General features: G+C 36.7%; 1 long non-coding RNA gene across 1 annotated transcript in view; it reads left to right on the top strand.

Annotated features, from left to right (window-relative positions):
* The window catches only part of LOC115929248, a 43,223-nt gene that overhangs the window by 21,459 nt on the left and 2,365 nt on the right, over positions 1 to 19,399 (top strand). Inside the window, exon 2 of the long non-coding RNA XR_004066399.1 lies at positions 3,903 to 3,947. This is a non-coding gene — a long non-coding RNA (uncharacterized LOC115929248). The remainder of the gene's footprint in view (positions 1 to 3,902; positions 3,948 to 19,399) is intronic.

Raw genomic sequence — 19,399 nt, 5'->3', positions numbered from 1 at the left:
CAGTGGTTGATACTTGCCCGTTCTGTCAGTCACTTTTAATAAAACTCACCATCTTGTTTTGACAAATCCTCCAACAACGCCATACACAAAGCCAGCCAGAGAATGACACGTGTTGGTGTTCTCTGGAGCAGCACACAATCTCATAAAAACTGCAATTCCATCTTTTTACTCCAAGTCATTGGAAAAAAATCTTTGATTCATGATTATAATACAAAAACATACAAAGGATGAATCGCTAGAGTATTAGCCTAAATCACGATTAGATCAATCATAAATTTCAGCGCTGTGTATAAAAGAAACTTGAAATTGCTCATCTTTGTTTACCACAGTTACCCTGAACACATGGTAGATTTTAAATATTCATACGATTCATACACATGCTGCCACATAATAATATTTCCACACTCACCTCATGGTATGTGGTCTTGATAATTGCAGATCTCTTTTGAAATCCAATTTGAAGAAAAAACATATTGAAAAATCATGTATTCATTTTCATCTATTTGATTATACATGTAGCTATCACAAGGTTGGACAGTAATGGGTGCCCTGTCAGTGCATATGGACCCCCCGTCAGTGCATATGGGCCCCTGCATTTTACTACCCAAGGGCCCCTATTCCAGACCCCTAGTGCAAAAAAAGAAGAGTTGGTGCGGAGCCCTGTTTATCATTTTGAGGGGTCAGTGACGCAAAGACGTAGCTCCATTTTGGCCATTTTGAGAAAAAGTGGTTTATGTGTCACTGAGCGCTTGGGCCTTTATACGTGTTAAGTCTATGTTTCACTAGCCATTGATTTCAACAGGGTGTTGGGTGAAGTCTTTGTGTTTCCTGAAAAGCCCGCATTTTTCTGAACATTTTGATATCGAATACTCATTTTGGCAAAATATGGAGTTATGTCTTTGTGTCACTGAACCCTCAATTTCATATGGACTAGTTCAAGCTTTCCTTTATCCAGAAAAGTGTATGTAGGAACTAAAGAAATAAATTTCACGAGATTTATGCTACATGAACACCCTATTCACAATATGCTCTTATAAAATTCAAGAATCTTGGAAATACTACATGTATGCATGATGTTTGCAGACTGCCGAGCTGAGGCCCTTCAAAATGCTGGCCTGGATATGAGTAGGATCCATGATAAGACTATGTACTTCAATAATATAAAAATTTCATCATTTCATGACCCGAGAGCTCTCCTGTATTGTTCTGCTCTAATTTGACTCTTTACCATATAAAGTCCTAAAGCCTTGAGCAGAGCCTAGCTCTGTCAGTCTCTGGCTGTGTCAAGGAGCAGCTAAAGTACAGATCCTATGCAGTATGGTGTCAGGCTAGTCTCACGGTGCAGACACTGCTACACACAGCGACTGGCAAGGGTTTGTATCTGCAGACTACTCCTCTATCGCAATGTTTCAAAAGTACATGTGTGTTAGTAATATTGGGCACGCAATTGAAAAAGGATTTGTGAAGGCAGGAGGATTTGAAAGACATTGAATCTTCTAAATTGGTTTGGAACCTGAACGACAAGGAGAATTAGCGAGCCATAAATATCTTCCTAGTTGCGTTTGTAAATGTATCCTGCCTTAGCTTGGTGTCCCGTGTTACATGAACAGTCCAGTGATGTCATAAGAAGAGGTATTTACACTGCAAGCAAAAAAACATCGGTTTTTCTCACGTTCCGGTGTTTTGTCGGAATTTGCTAGGCAACTACCGGTAAACACAACAAAACAACAACAACAACAAAAAAAACCCAAAAAATCACAATTGAAAAACGATAAAACCCACCTGGAGTGTGGTTTGTTGAAACACCAGCAGAAACTTCACCGGTTTTTGCAGTGTAAATGCTTGCTCTCAAAACATTGGTGAATTACTCCGATTTTTTTTTGTCAGGTGACTTTCCTTGCTTCTTTTGTACTGTGTGTGTGTGTGTGCATAATAAATCTTTCTCTATTCAGTATTGCCTCTGGTTCCAGACGATTTCTTTCACGATGTAATCGCATGACCAGAACTCAATTTTACCTTTAAGGTCTATTTATTGTTTGTCTGTCTGTGTTTGGGGGGGAGACATCGTTATGATCAACAATATGTAGACATTCTTTAGGAAAAATACAAGAAAAAAGTCAAGACACATGGGCCCAGGAAGAGAAGGTGCTAATATAGAAAAACATGTAGGCCTATATTCGTATAGCTATGGACAACCCGTTATAAGTAACTCAAAATCCCTAGAAAGATTTTTAAGTGGGCTCTTCAAAAGTCATAGCTAGAAAAGTGCTCCATAAAGTTATGAGAATATTAATACAATGTAGTAAAAAGGAGCTGGAACTATCTTTGTGATCCTTGTTTTCTCTTGAAAAAGTGGTGCTTTTGTACAGAAGATGGTAAAAGAGCTATACCAGTTTGTACTTTCTAAAAAAAAAAAGTGAATTTTATTTCTATTTTCACTTTCTTGGGAGTGACCTCAGGGATCACTTGTTTATGAGTGAATATCGATTGATTTTCGAGTGCTCTCTAAGAAGAAAAGAGTGAATGTTCACTCTATTTTCACTACATTTCACTCTCCAGAGGAGTGACGTTCTGTGATCACTCAATTTTTTTTAGAGAGTACATTGCAAGTTACTCTCATGCAGACATCTATCACATCTTCAATCAACAAGCCTGAAAAGCTTTTCGTTTTAGGACTTTGATGAAGGTTATCCTGTTCATTCACTCAGCTTTCCACCGAATTCATCCAACAACACTCGCAGGGTTTCTGAGTAGTTGGGTGCTTTGTGGTCTAGCCTCTGACTGTCGGTCCATATTCATTCCTTTTCTAGACAAGTTTTATACCGACTACCGAAAAGTGAAAGTGGCATAGGGGTCGCACGAAGGCCATCTCGTGCCTTCAGACCATTCAAATGTTAATTAGAAGGCACGCATGTTTATCAAAAGGTTAGGCATATATGTTATTTGAGATGGAGGACGGAAGTTCACCTTGGAACTTTGATCTGCATATCTTTACGAATTGATTGTGCTTTTTGTAAAGAAGTGTAGGGATACATTTCATGATAAAAGCTGACATGTATATAGTGCTCCATGAAATAAAAGCGATCTGGTGCACTATCCCCACCCACAACGCCCCCCTCCCCCTTCCCCCTTCCCCCTTCCTTCAATATTTGTGTAACACTGAGGTGCACATATTCCATTAAAAACATAATACCCATAGGGCTGTCTTCATCAGACCAAAGTTGCATAATAACCTGCTATTTTAGACTCCGGACATTTTCCCGCAGTTCAAAATTGAGCCTTTACCAGACCGATGCACTCGACCATCACAAAGTAGCTCGGACGGGCGCAAATTAGCCCACTATTTCCTAAATAGCGGGCTATTTTGGAAACGAGACCAAGATTTCTTGGAATATTTTCTCAACCAAATAGCCCGCTAATTGCAACTGATGAAGACGTAAATTAGCTAGCTAATTTGAGATTGGGCTAGTTATAAAAATAGCTGGTTATTTTGCAACTTTGGTCTGATGAAAACAGGCCTAACGTGATGTACGGAGCCCTGTGCAACTTTGAAAAGGGTGTACATGTTGTCTATCTATATTCCAAATATATATTATTGATTACGCATGTGTACCAAGAAGATTTGATTACAACTTTTGGAACAACCTTGTCTTTAGAATACCCCACCACAAAAAGTTGACTGGACCTTTTTTAGGTTGACCAATGCTTCACCAATGAAGCTAAATCTAAAGACTTAAGTTTCATAGCTAACCCTAACCCCAACACTAGCCTGAACCCTAGGCATTGGACCACATTAAGTCACATTTTAATCATTTAGTCACATTCAGCTCTTATTACATTACCAAACTTTACATTTGTGCAAGATATTTACAGACTGTTTACTTTATTCTTTTTCTCTGTAGATCTGAAAGGAGAGATGCATGTATAAACACTTTTGGAGCAAAATGGTAAGTTTGATTTCCGTGCATTCACCTTCTCTGTATATTTATTGGGAGGCATCATATTGTAGGCCTACAGATTTATGCCATCTGCATAATTCTGTCAAACCCTGCTTATATAATTGACAAATTGGTAACCTTATACTGTTTTCACACTGGCAATATTTTGCTTAACCCCGTACTATAGGTGGGGTTAAGGGGGGTCTTAGCCCCACCTATAGTACGGGGTTAAGCCTATTCCACTTTCTGTTCAGACTGGTTTTTACCAAAGTGGGCTAAAGTTGGCTAACCCCACCTATAGTACGGGGTTAACTAACCCTGCAAAATAGCAGGGCTAACTCCGCAATTGTGGTGCTAACTCCTGCTAACCCCGCAATTGCGGTGCTAAGCAAATGAATGACAACAGAAACAAAAAATAGTCCGGTACTACGCAATGAAGCGTATCGCAGCTGGCCAGATGCGAAGTATGTCCAATCATAACATTCACGATATCCGGGGTTAACAAAATGCAGTGAGAACAGCGGGAGTTTTCTTATTCCGGAATAGGCGCTAGTACAGGACTAAAAACAGCGTGTGTGAAAAGCCAAAAAAAATAGTACGGGGCTAAGCAAAGTACGGGGTTAAGCAAAACCAGTGTGAAAAGAGTACTAGAGAGGTACATGCCAACATTTTAAAAAGTTCATTCATCGAGCATCATTATTGATGCCTCATTCCTCTCCTGTTTCTTCAAACTCCATCAAGAATTCAAATAAACACAAATTTACGACGACTATGAGCCATATCGTGTTTGGATCTCTTTTAAAGATCTCACAATTTATATTGTTGATAAATGATGTTGGAGTCATCCATTAACCCAAATGTGGTACTCTCAGATGAGCACGAACATACAAATGTCTGGGATCCCACCCAGATTCGTCACTGGCACGTCGCTCTACGACATATTTGGAAAAAACTTTAAAGGTACTATGTCCCATTTGCAGGCCAAAAAAATGAAAAGGTTAAATTCCAACGGCATTTGAAAGATAATACTAATTTAGAACTTGCCCAAAAAATGGGGGCTTGAAAATGTCTTTAAGTGGGAAAATAATCACTATTAGTTTTCGAATCGACTTAGGAGCTATAGAGCCAGTAAGTAAGGGTCTGATTTTCAGACCAGTGTACATGTACCAAACGGTTGTATGTTTTATGCTGCGCAAAGATTCAATCATTTTAATTTTGGCCATCACAAGAAGTGGGTTATTGATGTAGACAAATGCTCATGTACCCTTTCCAGCTCATTTTATGTACAGGTGTATGTTATTTCCAAAGAAGAAAAAAAGCCAGTCAGTCACTCAATAGTGTCTGACAGTGAAGTCTAGCAAGTAAACGGGTTTCCTTGCATAATTTGAATATTAGGACACTGCTAACGTTTAAATTTCACAGATAGGACATACATGACATATTAACAATTCCTGCAAAGTTCTACAGAATTTGGTGTTGACTGCAAAAGGGACATAGTATCTTTAAAGCTCTTCTCCTGGTTGTAAACCTAATGATGCTGTTATCACCGCATCGTATCTCCAACACCGGGAGTGTTTATTTTTAAAAAGACACGCAGTGGTATCAGTCGTAGGGTTTAGAAGCGCTGGCAGGCTATACGGAGTGTTGACAGATCGTTTGTCATCTTCGGCAGTCTACGGAGTATGTCTCTCAGTCGCCCCCTATCTCTGTTGGCAGGGCGTGACGTCTCACTGCGCTTCTGATTACCCATTGTGTATAAACAAGGCAGCCTCGTCAACGCTCGTTTGTAACAGTGTCTTCATCAGGTACCGGTTAGACCCTAATCACTATCTCATTAGTTTGACATTTCTCAAGGCATGCTTCCTTTAACAGACAGCCATCCTCTTCCTTAGAAATAGAAGCAAACGATTAAAACTTGATTACAAGAAATAACAATTTGCATTGCAATGTATATATATAGCAACATGACATTTACCTGGTATGGATACACTTTCTCACAAGCGATATTTTGATAAGTGATCTGCTTTTGAAGTTTTATGCACACACTAAAACAAAAATGGAGGCGATACAGAGTCACAGACCTACACCTTTCTTGTGCTTTTCCTTCAAGAACAGGCTTGCGAAACACTCTGTCACCATTTCTCAATAGATATTACTAGACCTTCACCCGGACAATGATGCTTCCAATTCTATGGAATTTGGGATCAGGGTTCCAGCTTTCATGGATTTGCTTGGGTCAAATAATTTCTGACCTTCTACGGCTCAGGGGTGGGGGGGGGGGGGGCGGGGGTCGCAGGGTGACATGGCCAAAATGAAATGATCCTCGAAATTCTCTTCTCTTTTCTTTCAGAGAAATTAGCTAGTTCCTTGAAATGAAAAGGAAAACAAAATTCATGTGAAAAGATGCGATAAAAACTTGTCCCAATGCATGATTGATTGTTTAAAAACTTAAAATGAAGATTAAACTTGCTTACAAATCGACTCAACAATGAAAACAACAATAATTTTCCCTTTAAATGTCCAAAAAATGTTTCAAGTGTAGTTCACTTGCCAAATATCAGCCCTAGTGAGCTAGCAAGCAAACAGGTTTTTCAATGTAATATAAAATCTACACTAACTGTACTTGTACGCTTTCTGTAGTCATAAATATTTCATTTCATTTCTGGAAGCATACAGGTTCCGGTTACTATGCCTCAACCTGCGTGCAACCAACATGTTCCAAATTAGGCAGAGAAGTCTGTGGTTAACCCTAGTCTGGCTCAAAATGCAAAGACATGTTTCTTTCAACCTGTGAACAAAATCCGCAGCATTCCATTGTTAATATATTCCCATGTTCTTGTGTATTTCCATGTTTGGGGTGAATTTGGAGGCAGACTGTCAGTGCTGATTGCTTGAGCTGATGAAAACACATTTAATATCTGCCATATGTTTTTTTTTAAAGGTGTTTGTTCAAAATCTTTAAACGTAAAAAAAGTTTTTTTTAAAGTGGAAAGGAAAAATGCATACCAATGATGCAATTGGAAAGGAAATCAAATTTTTGCGGACGCTCTCCAAAACAAGTCCCCGTGCACAAAAATTTGGTATTCATTTTCAGTCTGATACTTAATCACATTATTATGTTTACCTTTGATTCTGATAATGCTCCGTTATCTGTTTCCCCAAATAAAACAAAATTCAGGCAACGATATCTTATTTTCAGAGTATCGATTTCTCTTTCCTTTATTTTTTGCGTGAAAGATAATCTTTTTATTGCCAAACTCTTGATATTAGAGCCATGGGGATGTTTACTTGTCATTTTACAGAAAGTTTTGACCCCAAATAGATTGTCTGCTTTCCTGGGTCAACAAATCATGAAGAACTATTACAAAAGATAAAAGGAACCTATATATAATTGCAAAACTGTCGATACGATTACAAAATGTATGTTTACCTCCTATACTTCCGTGATAGGTTATCTATCATCCCAAGTTTAAAACGAGGACAATGATCTTATGTTTTGTAGAGATATCGATATCACATCTCCTTTATTTTAGTTTCCCTTTAGGATTAAATTCCACTTGCCGTATCACCATATCCATCAGAGTATTACAGGAATGTCTTATTGGTGATGTTACTTGCATACCAATGTCCTGTTGCAGTCATTCCTAGAGATGTTATTGAGCCGCTCAATTTCACCAAGTCAAGTTCCTCTTTCAGTCTCAGAGTTTTCTCTTATCATCAATATGTATTCAAAGATATACTTTGATCCATGCAGGCTGGGTTTAAACATCAAATTGATAAAAACTGATCATTAAAGCCAAACTAACCGAGAAAATCGAACACTAATGGAGTTTAAAAACCTATGTGAATTTTCCTTCAAAACGTACGATCATTCGGTAAAAGGGTCTGAAAATCAGACTATTACTTAGGTGATTGCATTCACTTAAAGTCAATTCGACAACTTAGGGTGCGTTCAATCGACACTTTTTCACCCTTAAAACACGTTTTTCAAAGACGTTTAGTTTAAAGGTACTATGTTCCATTTGCAGGCCCAAAAAATGAAAAAGTTAAATTCCAACTGCATTTGAAAGATAATACTTACCGGTATTTAGAACTTCCCTAAAAAAGGTGGGGCTTGAAAATGTCTTCAAGTGGGAAAATAATGACTATTAGTTGTCATATCGACTTTAGGGCTATAGAGCCCAAAAGTAATAGTCTTGATTTTCAGACAATTGTACCGAATGGTCATACGTTTTATGCTGCGCAAAGATTCAATCAGTTTAATCTTGGCAATCACAAGAAGTGAGTTATTGATGTAGACAAATGCTCATGTACCCTTTACAACTCTTTTCATGTATGTTATTACCAAAGAAGAAAAAAAGCCAGTCAGTCACTCAATAGTGTCTGACAGTGAAGTCTAGCAAGTAAACGGGTTTCCTTGGATAATTTGAATATGAGGACACTGCTAACGTTTAAATTTCACAGATAGGACATACATGACATATTAACAATTCCTGCAAAGTTCTACATAATTTGAGGTTGGCTGCAAAAGGGACATAGTACCTTTAAAACACGGTTGCGTTCAAGCGATTTCTCACCGGTCGTAAAAATAAACATGTTTAAAAACGGAAACGCTGAAAAAGATGCGTTTTGTCTCGTGATTCTGCAGAATTGTAATTTTCCCACTAAAAGCCAATCTCAAGCTCTTTTGTTTTTCAGGAAGTTCTAAAATTGTCTTTCAAATGCCATTGGAATTTAACCTTTTCATTTTCTAAAGGTTGTAATTATCCCACCATTAGCCATTCTCAAGCCCTTTTGTTTTGATGGAAGTTCTAAAATTGTCTTTCAAATGTCGTTGGAATTTAACATTTTCATTTTTTTTGGGCTGCATATGCCTAAAGGTATAATTTAAACCAGTATGCATGTACATGTTGGTTAAATTTCAAGTTTTCTCCCATCTTATTGATGTATTCAAAGGTAATAATCTTTAATATCCAGTATAGGTTAAAATTCAAGTTTTCTCTCATCATTACTTTGCATTTAAAAGTATAATTTAAAAACAGCCTGGGTTAAAACATAAAATCTATAAAACAGTCATTACCAGCCAAATTTACCCAGAAAATCAAACACTGATGGAAATACGTAATATCTCTTTGTGAATTTTCCTAGTCATTTCCATTCTCGAGTGGTCTGTTGAAGTGTGTTGTGTTTTTAAACTTCAAAACAGGAAAAGGTGATAATTACTTTGCAAGTCTATACTTCCATATTTGTATTTACAGTACCTTCATTTACACAGTATTGATTACTTTTAAGCTATAACACTAGGAAACAGAATCAAAACACTTATGAGCATAAAAATACATTAGAAACTTGCCCTAATTATTTTATTTAGTAATAATAAGATACACGATAACAAAGAAGCCATCTCTGGATTGGTCTAATTTTCCAAAGTGGCTCTGAAAATAAGAGATAAAAGTGTTGAGATAGACTTCTCTGCGTAGAATTAGTTCATGTAAATTATGATATATGAAACATGGCAGCTCTACACTCCCTTTTTGCATTAATTAGGGTCCAGATTTTTGAAATGTTGGGTCCTGTTTTATGTGTATGACCAAGGAGATAGTACCTCTTTGGTATGACTGCATTAAAGGTAAAGACTAGTTATGGTCATGCGATTGCATTGTGAAAGAAACGTTGTGGAATCGATCAGAAAAGGTTGATCATCTAGCACCTAGCATCTGCAAGGTTCTGGAATCATCAAAATGATAAGAAATTTGGCCCATTCTTCGTAAAGTTACAAGCACTATACACAGAAAGATGTATATGGGACTACCCTATATCTCTCACAGACCATGAGAGAAACAAATTTACCAAATATATGAATTAGTAGGCAGTTTCCCGGCAAATTTTTTATCATCATGTATTAGTCAAAACATATTCTTTCACATGATTGGTAATGAGAGCTTCTATTTTATTTTTTGAAATTGGGGCGTTTCCAATACTGGTCTTTACCTTTAAAGTACAATACTGTATCAAGGAACTCTATACTTTTTGCAGAGGGCCAAAAGGTCATTTTCTCCTATACTTTTACATAGATTTAGAATGAACTCCCTTCTTTCTCTCAGCATACAGTATATTTCATTCTGTAATTCAATTGTTCTCTGTATTTAGACAATACAAATATCACTTTATATGATTGTTATGAGAGTATTGTTTACATGTGAATCATTTTCGAGAAGTTTAAAGTACAAAGTATCGAGGAACTTTATACTTTTTACAGAGAGCCGAAAGGTCATTATCTCCTATACTTTCACATAGAGCGAACACCCTCCTCACTCTCGGCAGACATATCTCATTCTGAAATTTGAGATACAATATCCTGAACATAATAAGGTTCCTAATTTCCTGCCAATATACTATATATATAACAAAGGAGGTGGACAAACAATCTTGTATGGTATTTGTTAACTTGTACTCTCTGTGTTAATAGGAAATCACAAACTGAAAGTGAATGCCGTGGCTATTACAGCTTGTGACTGAAAACAATTATAATCAAGTTTTCTCCTACCAAATTATGGACATCAGGGAGTATGCATTCCTGGTCTGACCACTTGGTGAGTTGAGCGTCACAGCTCTGGAATTTGATCTTGGGTCAGGAATTATCAAAACTATTTGTGTGACCACAACAAATATCTCATGTACATAACACCTCTTTATAAGAAACAAACAAACACACTTACTGACTCTTGAAACTATGAGTAAATGTATTTTTGAAAATTAATTTGTCTTGAAAATTAGGTTGGCTGAAGTCGATTCAATCAAGTTTTCTTGGTAGATGCAGTTAACAGTTATTAATTTTTGTAGCCTACATTTTGTATTTTGTCTTGTATTGAGTTATTTCTTGCTGGCTGTATACAATTAAATCTATTGAACATTGATAACCTCGGTCACACTTTGCTACTCTTTTGTTTCAACATGCTTTTCAATTTCTTTTTGAATATGCCAGAACAAGATTATAAATTATATTACCAATTTCATTTTACACGCAAGGTTCATTCTTTATTTAGAGGCAGTTGGATTGGGAAAGTGAAAGAGGCATAGTTGTATGATTACATTTTCTCACATATTTCACAACTTACCATTAAAACTGGGAAGTTTTGACTTGAAATTGTCCTCATGAACAATATGATGATACACTGTATGACATTTTACAGTGTATGAGTAAAACTAATTATTTCCCGTCTCAAAATATGGCCCAAAATAAGCTTACTTACATGTAAAGCCTGAAATTTGAATATTTGTTTTCCCCTTAATTGTCAGTGAAGGAGAGTTAATTACCTTGGAAAGAGATAGTTTCTTGCTATGCAACAATAACAAATAGTAACTGAAATAGACAAATGGGTAAAATTATCAGAAATGTAGCTTTGCAATTGCAAGGAAAAGACGCTTTATGAAATATATTTTGGATTGGAGTGGATATAAGCTGGATATCTGAAAGAAAAATTGACCCCACCCCAGTTTAAACAGAATACTGAATTTACACTTAGCGCTTTATTTTGTAAATGTTACTTCTAGAAAATAAGGCTATTCAACTAAAGCAACAACTTGATGTAACAATACACTAACTACACCAAGCATGCCTTGAGTCGTAGTCCGCTAAGCCAAACTTGACATGAAAATAATCCACTTCAGCCTGAGGTCTGACTGCACATTTCATAGAAACTGACAGGGGACATCAGTCAGCGTCCCAACAATGGGACTGTGAGGGTTGGCGGAGGTCAAAGGTCATGATGAATAGCTCTGAAATCTTTATACTTTCTCTCTTCTCAAGGGCATGTGATATGTTGCCTATAGACGTGTCTTCACTATCTCGAGATTGCCAAATATCCAGCTATTTGAACTATCCCGATTGAAACTATCCAGCTAATTTGCGTCTTCATTAGACCGAAGTAGCAAATTAGCTGGATAGTTGGTCGGGATAATATCCCAAGATATCTTGGTCTAGTTTGCAAAATATCCCACTATTTCCCAACTAGCGGGATAGTTTGCGACCGTCTTCATTTATAGACAGAAGTACAGAGTCAAATATCCCGATCCCATTATGCACAACGATTTCCGGCGCACATACGATCTATACCGCTCAGCGCGCTAGTACAACTAGTAAACACGGAAAACCGGAAATCGTTGTGCATGATGGGATCGGGATATTTGACTCCGTACTTCTGTCTATTAAAGACGGTCGCAAACTATCCCGCTAGTTGGGAAATAGTGGGATATTTTGCAAACTAGACCAAGATATCTTGGGATATTATCCTGACCAACTATCCAGCTAATTTGCTACTTCGGTCTAATGAAGAACCAAATTAGTTGGATAGTTTCGATCGGGATAGTTCAAATAGCTGGATATTTGGCAATCTCGAGTTAGTGAGGACAGGCCTTCTGTGGAAGGAAGACCTGTGGTTCAAACCCCCTTCCCAAGGGAATTCGATGTTGTAGTGAGTCATGAGAACTGTACCACATTCAGAACACTTTCTGAGGTATCATTCATGATTTGTTTATATTAGTGCCTTTATCTAGTTGATGGTACTCTTGTTGGATGTGTACAGGTTTCTTAGAAATACATTTCATTTTCAATGGAGATTGATTTCTCATGGGATCCCATTTTAAAAATATAGCCTTAATTGTAAGTGGTAAAAGCTCCCACATTCATATACATGTATTAACCTTCAATTTACTGATCCACGACATTGGTATCATAATCAAAATGCCCTTTTAATAATTGACATTATTATCAATACATTCAATAAACACACACAAAATCAATTTCAATGGCTTTTCCTTATTTATTTATTTATTTATGTGCTTATTGATTATCATCTTTTTGATTTGCTTCTGTTAAAAACATTTTTGGCAACTTTTTCCCCCTTCCATGACGCACCCTTGTCAAGGCCTCGGTGCCCTAAAGCCAAATATTTGAAGGGGGGGGGGGGGGGAGGGGGTCGATAAAGAATCCTGTTCAAGATGTAGACTACCTATTGTTGTCTCTGATGTATTTTGTATCTCTCTAGTAATTTCTTTGAATAATGGAAGGGGGAGAGGGGGAGGGGGAGGGACGACGAAGTAGAAGGAGAAAGATCCCCTCAAGGTGCATATATATATGCAATCGTTTGGGATGTCACACATCTCCCATATATGTGAACAATGGAGGGGGAGGGGAGGGGGGAGGGAGGGAGGGGGCAGAGTAGGTGGAAAAATCCTGGGGAGGGCACATATGCAATCTTTGTTGGATGTTGTACCCGTATGTCTCCCCAGTAATTTGAACAATCTGGTCCCGGCCTAAATTGGCGAGATTGCATCAGCCCTAGCTGCAAACCCTCCCAAACCCATGGTGGCGCTAATTGTAAGTGTCAGTGCAATCTCCGTCTGACAGGCTGTGTTCATGTTCTTAACTGTGTATTTGTGATGATGCTAAAACAATACTAATTTATGAAGGTAATGGGTATCAACGTCCTATGTGTGCTACTTGTACATATTACTGTGTTTTCTGTTAATAATATTTTGGCATATGTGCTACGCAGGTCCTGGGTTTGAAACCAAGTCGATGCACTAGTGCCCTTTAGTAATGCATTAATCATTACCAAGTTCCTCGGAGAGGACTTAAAGCCATTGGTCCTCTTGTTGCTTACTTACAAGCAATACACATGCTTTCCTAGCAGTCAATTATATAAAAACAAAATTAAGAGGGTAATGAGCTCAGAACTTCTCTTATTTATTCCAAAGAAAGTTTAGATGTTGTCCTCCAAATTTTCTATATTCTTGTACATGTATGTGTACATCTTTTTGAAAATTTAGGAGACTTTGGGGCTTGATACTTTTTGAGGAGACTTAATTGCTGAATGCATTTTGAATACTTATGTCCTCAGAATGTTTTTGTACTTGAGCATGAGGAGAATTTGCTGTTCACACTTTCGACTGCAGTGTGAAAGTTTGTGTGAAAACACGCCTTTTGCATTCTAGAACTTGATTTGTTTGGGCCATCTCTCGCACAGCAGAATTTCATTTGGCCGAACAGCGGGAAGTCTGACTTGGTTTCCATGTCAGACCAGCATGGGGGCCAGGCTGTAAAAGAAGAAAAAAAGAAAAAGAAAGAAAGTGGAGGGGTTCATAGCATATTTACTAGAAAGTTTTGTTTCCTGATAAATTGTATAGGCCTATAAATTACACAGGAACTGGCACCATGTTGTATTCGCATATATACAATTTCATTTAGCTTGATGACTTTACTTTTGTTATCCTACAGAGGTATTGGTGTAGATGTGCATAATTCATTCAATGAATATGGAATCAAATTTTCATGTAAATTCAATATGAGTTAAAATGATTAATAAAATCTCTATCAACATTCATTGATAAGGGAATGTAGGGAAAGAAGGAAAATGAAGAATATGAATGTGACTTGCAGAGAATGATGGGCCTAAATTTCGTAAAAAATTTAATCTATTTTTTGTGAACGATTATCATTACAACCAAAGGGATTGTAGTGCAATTTCTATGAAAAAAATATGAACTTGATGAAATTAGCCAAATGAGAAAAGACACTGTATGTATATCCAAAACAAAATCAATATTATAATAGTAATAATACAATTAATTTATATAGCGCTTGTGACATAAAAGTTTCAGAGCGCTGTACATCAAGATTACTTCAAGAAAATCAATATTACTAATATAATAAACATTAAATCTTTCTACATTATATACTTCATAAAATATTCAAAATCTTACTGTTTTACTGTTTGATCCACAACAAAATCAATGCCATTCCATGTTCCATCATGAACTTGACAAAGTTTGTAATATCTAAAAGGAATGTACCTAAACAACAGGGAAAAAAATGTTTAAACATGTTTGGGGGGTACTTTTCAAGCTTGCTTGCATGAAAATAACACTCTTTAATTTGTTTTGCATTGAACTCTTTCCAAATTTGGGGGGCTCTTTTATGACTTCCGGGGGCTCTTTGTGGCATTTCGGGGGCTAATTCGCCCTGAGCCCCCGTGTATTTTTTCCCCTGCTAAACAAAGGGATTTTCAGAGCTGTATACTAAATTTCAGTGTCATGAGAGATTTAAAAGGAAGAGATACCAATGGATGACTTTGACTTGCCAGGAACGTTTCATATGGTGCAGGGCTGTCAGATCAGACGTGACTTCATGTCCAGATCACTTGTTCATTTGCTCTGTGTACCAGCAGGAGATGGGCTCCAGTCGCCTTAAAGGGGCAAGTCCACCCTGATAAAAGAAAAAGTTGAGTTCTGGTCATGCAATTGCATTGTGAAAGAAAAGGTGTGGAATGGATCAGAAAAAGTTGATTACGTATCATGTGAGTATTGGTGTGTACTGCAAGGTTCTGGAGTCAACAAAATGATAGTAAATTTGGCCCAGTCTTGGAAAAGTAACAAGCAATGTACACAGAAAGATGTATATGGGACTACACAAATGGTGTCTGGTCTATACTTACCTTGATTTCCTTATAAATCTTTCTATGCTCATTACTCAGCCAGTATACATTTTCTACCAAAATTGTTTGGCAAATGACATTTATTTGTAATCTTGAACATTCAGTGTAAGTTTCGTTTGATTCTGTGAGAATTCATTTTTACTTTTTTTACCAGAACTCAAGTTCATCTTTAAGTTGAAACAGAAATAGAAACAGAAAAATGAGAGGATCTGGTCAGTGAAAGTTTGAGCAAAATCTGATTAACAATAAGAAAGTTATGAATTTTTCATGTTGCAATAAATCAAAGACAAATTGGCAACTCTGTGACGTATTTTGTGAGGTTTCCTCCCATTCGCTCTATACTGTAAAAAAAAATTATGAGTGTGAAAAATTGATTTCTCCCAGTTTATGAAAGTGATATATTAAAGCTGATATCTATATTGTTTTCAAGAAAGGCCTTAGTTCAACCAGCCCACCTGTCGTTACTGAGTTAGGAAAAGCACCAAAAAAAAAAACCATCAAATTTACAAGGGTATGAATAATTCAGTAGTGAACTGTATGTGTATATGCTCATGTACATGTAGGCTATATTCATGATATAAAATTATTCCAGCAGAACTGCTAATTTGTTTTAAAATACTTGTCGGCACTATCACCTTATGTTTCCCTCACCACATCTCTATTCAATATCTAACCACATTTTGTGCATATTTTGCTTTACTTTTATTACAATATACATGCACATATTTCACCAACCTACCGTATACCGGTACAATGAGTGTGGAAAAGACCCTTTGTCTTGACAATTGTCGGTGATGCTCATTCCTATTATTATTTGCTCTTTGTTAGAAAGATTGTCCTGCATGTATTTGTGCTGAAAACAAGCACATGATTTATAAAATGAATAATTCATGCTAATGAGGCTAGTAGTACTGAGTGTGTATGTGTGTGGCATGTGTGTGGAAGAGAGAGAGAGAGAGAGAGAAAGGAAGAGAGGATGAGAGAGGGACTGTACTAAAGAAAATTAAATAGAGAAAGGGGAGGGAGAGAGAAAGGGGAGGGAGGGAGAAAGAGGAGATCGAGAGCAAGAAAGAAAGGGAGAGACACTCGTACATGTAAGTCAGAAGACATGCAGGCACGTGCTCACAAAGAGAGAAAGAGGGAAATAGAGAAAGATAGAGAGAGATAGATAGAGAAAGAGAGCGAGAAAGAGAGAAAAGAGAGAGAGAGAGAAAGAGAGAGAGGAAGAGAGAGAGGAGGGAAGGAAGGGGGGGGGGGGGGAGGTGGCAGAAATGAAGCAGTCGTTTCATTGTCTTTAATACCAGGGTGTGTATTCACTCTTAGAACAATCAATAATAGAATGTGTTTGCATTGTGGAGGGAACGAAACATCTGATGTGTGGATTTTTATTGGGTATCAAATTCGTAATTTTTACACATCAGACATGTTTTTAATTAAAATTTAAATTAAAGGAACTTGTATAGGTGAGGAAGTTACTTTATTGCCTCTTTGTTCTGTTATCAGCATTGTCTTTTTATCAGCATTGTTTTCATAAGAATATCTTAGTATCACTGCTGAGTGTATTCGGAAATGGCAGTTATTTAATATTTCCAGTCTTGTTTTATTTCATGCCCATTTCTCTTTGCCATATCATATGTATATTTCCGATATGAAGTTATTCTTTCAAAAAATATTTAATTTCATAATATGAATATATTAAATTATATCCCTTCTATGAATATTCATGAGTTTTCTAAATACATGATTGGTCAATTGGTGGTCACGTGATAAAATATAATTTCACTATTTGAAACAAATCTCTGCCAGAGCTCCGAATATTTTCCACTATTTTTTCATGGGCAGAACTGCGCATGCTCTATGAGATTTTCAGGTAGAAAAGCATTGTGACGTCACATCATGTTCAGTCAAAAATAATGCGCAATTAGTGCGTCTCATTAAATGCGCATTTAATAATTGTGCGCAGGTTAAATCGACAAATTTAAACTAGGCTGATTATAAACCTCGCCAATACCGGGGTGACATACAAATAAAGTTAAAAACCATAATGCCAGCCAATCATTAATCAAACGTTCGAATCGTAACGAAGTGATATAAAACAAATATACCAAGCATTTAGTTTGTAAGAATAGTGGAAATTATATATCTTCGGAGGGACTGCAATAGTTACTATTCTTTTCCTCGGGGCTTCGCCCCTTGGAAAAAATAGTACTTTGCCAGTCCCTCCTCAGATAAATAATTTCCACTATTCTTTCTCACAGCTTCGTATATTTGTATACTATATGTATCAATATATAATGACTCCATATATTTTCCCAAATATGTATATATCCTTTTTTGTACACTATTCTCATACAATATTGGTTCACTTTAATATTGACATGAATGTACATGTATGCTTTCAAAAAAACCATATCATTTCATAATATGAATATATGATAATATATGTATTAATATATAATTTGACTCCATATAATTTCCCAAAATGAATGCATAATAATATGCATTCCCCAAAGAAAAAGAAAAGCCTCGTTGTTTTCTGTCAGGTATAGATAGCTCAGCTGTATAGAAAAGTTAACCTAATGACCTCATAATAGCGTTGCTACATGTAAGTATTAAATGGAAGAGCCTCCACATGGGCTCCTACTTACGTTAATACTAACAGAAAACACTATTTCTGCTCTACCAGGCAGTTGAGTGAATATTCATGAAGTATCAGTTTGGCAATTAAACAAGTAAATGGGTCATCTTAAAGGATTAGTGCCAAAGTAAACAGAAGTTTGGCTCATAAAAGGGTGTTAAAATCTTTAGCTTGGTTTTACTTTTAGGCAGTGTGTACCTGTTTAGGGTTTGGTATTCAACATGGGAACAAAGGGCTTATAGCTGGAGGATAAGTTTGCTCCGTAATCCTGGAAGAATAAAAGTAAGTTGAGTTTAGAGGGAAGTGTGAAATGATTTGAAAGGGAAGAGTTTTGTAAGACTTGAAAAGGTACTTTAATCGCTTTCATTGATCCACTTCAGGTTCAGCAGGCATTATGTATTAAACCCATTGCCTGCAGGGAACTAGGAGTTTCCTGTATTAAGCCTATGTGAGTGTGATTAACCAGCAGTCAGGGAGTTAAGTGTACATTGTCAATTTGGCATCTTGGTGGAAAACCTTTTGAGGGAGAGATGCATGATTCTAGTTCATTTCAAAAGATTGTATTAACCTTTAAAACTAGAAAGTGACCCAGTTTTAAAATGCAATCCAAATTGAGGAGAAAACTAAAACCATATTATTTTCCAATTCATGCTTAAAATGGAACTCAACAAATTTACAACATTATAGATTGGTTCATTTGCTACTTTTCATGTTCCGCATGAAGCTAACATCAAAAAGTCCTGCTCAATTTAGAATCATATCAAAACCAACCAAATTAGATTTACAACACAATCATTGATTCAAGAGTATGAATTAGAGTAGGAAATGAATATTCAATTCAATAAGACCCTATATTTTCTATCATTTTCATCCATACAGTCTTGGCAGGGGGTAGTTCATGAATCTCAGACAGGGGGATACATTTTTTAAGGGGGTTCGGAGGGTAGATATTGAACTAGAAAGCAATTTTTATATTCTAGAAAGCAATTTTTTATGGACATTTATTTTCCAAACATTTTTTGGGTCTCCATTATACATACGTACCGGTATGTTTGTTATACACGTAGACTGAGCAGTGTAACAACATAATTTGAGTAAACGTGTACATTCACATTTTTGTTGAGAATGCTTTTGGGCTCGTAATCAAATTAGATTTGGTTCGATACCAGAAGAGCATCAGTGCTGTATTTGACAACGTAGCACCCATGTAAAATCTAATTCAGCGTTAAGCATGTTTGCTAACTAGATGGACCTTCATACGCTCAGTTCCCAAATTTGATAAAGTGACATTTGTTTCATATTCAAGGGTTTGAGTGAATGGCCGGAGT

The sequence above is a fragment of the Strongylocentrotus purpuratus genome, unplaced genomic scaffold (genome assembly GCF_000002235.5).
Source record: "Strongylocentrotus purpuratus isolate Spur 01 unplaced genomic scaffold, Spur_5.0 spur5_scaffold_4, whole genome shotgun sequence".
Lineage (NCBI taxonomy): Eukaryota > Metazoa > Echinodermata > Echinoidea > Camarodonta > Strongylocentrotidae > Strongylocentrotus > Strongylocentrotus purpuratus.
Note: the sequence above shows the minus strand (reverse complement) of the source record. Positions and strands in the feature narration are given on the sequence as shown.